Consider the following 2564-nt stretch of genomic DNA (forward strand, 5'->3'; position numbering starts at 1 on the left):
GGATACAGATAATTCATGTGGTAAACAGATACAGATACAGATACAGATAATGCTGTACTCGCTCATCCCTAGTGTCCACAGCCCCTAATATATATTTATTTACTGAAAATTAGACCCTATGTTCCCACAGTTCCCACATTTCCTTTTTTCCCCCCTTTTTTCACAATTTGGGGTCAGAGGCTAACCCTAATATTTTAAGAAATGTTTTAAAAATGTGTAATGTACAATACTGGGGCGGTGGGGTCTATTGGTAAACTGACTGGATCCTCTTGCTGTTTCACGTCCTGCCCGGCTTTCTGAACGCTCCACGGCTCGAGTGAATATAGACCTGGTGCATATCTACAGTAGAGCCGCTTCACACACACTTCTGGGACGCGCCGCAGCACAGCTGGTGGATTATCAAGCATTGACTAGAATGTCCGCGACAAGCCCAGAACGCTGCGTAGACGCACCCGATTGAAAATAGGGTTTGCTTGTGACAAGGACATTGTCCCACCTCTTGTGTGTGTTTTTATATGTTGACTGTTTATGACCGAGTCCTATTAAACCATAATAACTTTTCTTGGCTAGTGTAATAATTCAGATGATACTTTGACAATGTCCAGTCTTGCATGTGTGTCGGCAGCGTCAGTGATGCATAACCAATATGTGCGCGTCTTTATCCGACCCAGTTAGGGCTGATTGACTTCTCTAAGGTTTGATAATGCATAGGTATGAGATGAGAAAACGATAGCACAGTCCAACGCTCTATACGTCCATTGTGTCTTTCAACGAGAACACCTGGAGGTGAGTAACGATGTTGACAGCTCTGGTTATAGCCAGCTACTTAGTTAAACAGTCTATTTTTATCTTTATCCTATCTATTTTTATTACAACGTCACTCACCAAGTATTTCTGTCTCCTGATGTCTATGGGTGGTTGAGGATGTAGTTCCATTCAGTTTATTCATGAGGGGACAGTGCAAATTGAGAAAAATGCCAGAATTAGCCAAAAGGCTATTTTTCATCTGTAGTCCCCTGCCCTCGATGTTAAAGGTCTCATGGCATGAAAAATTTCCTTTCCTTAGGTTTTGTAACATTAATATGAGTTCCCCCAGCCTGCCTTTGGTACCCCAGTGGCTAGAAATTGTGACGAGTGTAAACCGAGCCCTGGGTATCCTGCTCTGCCTTTGAGAAAATGAAAGCTCAGATGGTCCGATCTGGAAGGGGAGGGCCCCTTTTTATTCTTTGCCCACCGGGACAGACATCATGGCTTTCAAACGAGCAAAGTGGCAGTTGGTCAAGGCCACACCCCCAGCCTCCACCTTTCCCCCTCATTTCACAGCATAGATTTTCACAACTCCTTACATTATAAAATAGCCTTGTTACTCCTATTTCAGTTCAGCTTGTTGTCATACCGTTGCCTATCCAGATAAATGGCGCCATCCGGGTAGAGTGAATCCGTTGGCCTCACTGATTCCTACAGCTCAGCGTGGATGGACATTTACATTCCAATAAAGGCTACTGATAACGTACCTCTGAAGTTTGACTTTTTGCACCATTACAATAGGCGACTAGTGATAATTTCTTCTGCTCCATGAAACACATGTTAATGCTCAGTAGTACACATATATGCTTCTTTAATATATTTGTATATGTATATGGGCCCCTGTGGTGCCCACAGGACAAAGTTTTTGTCATTAATGACATTTAAGTAGTTTTGAAACCAGTACTTTTAAACTTTTACTTGAGTTAATACTTCTAAAGAAGTCTTTTTAAACCCTAGTATCAACACTTCTACCTGAGTATTGATTGTGAATACTTTTGACACCTCTGCAAACCGGGCAGGCGCAAAGCCCCCAGAGGCACGAGGCGCTGTGCCGTTGCACAGTTGGCACAACACATGCAATGGTTCTGCATGTCCTGAATGCGGCTGCTGATCGCTGTGTTCTTTACCGTTTGTTTTTATGCATCTATGACTTATGTTTGTCTACTTAAAGTGTTAGCATATGTGTGTCTATTTCATAGTGTTTCAACAAGTGTGTACAGGGACAGGGTAACCAGGCACAAGGATTGCAAATTAGCCTATGGCTAGAAGTCCCGCATACATGGCATTGGTTGCACTTTAACAGTTGCTAGTAACAGTGCCTAGATGTATTGTCGCTGACATATAACACATGAAAAATGAATAATACCTGGCTTGATTGTCTCAAACTGTTCCTATCTGTGTAGTGCTGAGCAGGTTGTGTACAGTGATGTTGTTAATAGAGCTTTCACCAAAAATGTCCCCTAATTATTTGGCCCACTGTTAACATGAAATCTATAAATTTGTATCCAGTTTGAATTTCCTTCAAACATGGTTGAAGTCCCTGTAGCTCTGTGTGTTACAAAGACGTGAGTGCAGGCTGTGCTGCAGAAGCAATGCAGGATAGATGTACGATAAACACGTGGTGGGTGGGGTAATAACGCTGGGTTGTTCTGCAGTGTAGAATCTGTGAAATCGACAAAGAAGGAGATGACGGATTTGTGGATTTCGTGTTTTTCTCCGCGTGAAACGAGTAAGCCAGCCTGTGTGAGAGAAAGGAC

The 2564-nt window shown here is 42.8% G+C and overlaps 1 long non-coding RNA gene across 1 annotated transcript in view; it reads right to left on the reverse strand.

Annotated features, from left to right (window-relative positions):
* Positions 1-2564, reverse strand: part of LOC117956404 — a 13729-nt gene that overhangs the window by 9078 nt on the left and 2087 nt on the right. The window contains exon 2 of the long non-coding RNA XR_004659250.1: positions 59-61. This is a non-coding gene — a long non-coding RNA (uncharacterized LOC117956404). The remainder of the gene's footprint in view (positions 1-58; positions 62-2564) is intronic.

This window comes from Etheostoma cragini, chromosome 14, assembly GCF_013103735.1.
Source record: "Etheostoma cragini isolate CJK2018 chromosome 14, CSU_Ecrag_1.0, whole genome shotgun sequence".
Taxonomy (NCBI): domain Eukaryota; kingdom Metazoa; phylum Chordata; class Actinopteri; order Perciformes; family Percidae; genus Etheostoma; species Etheostoma cragini.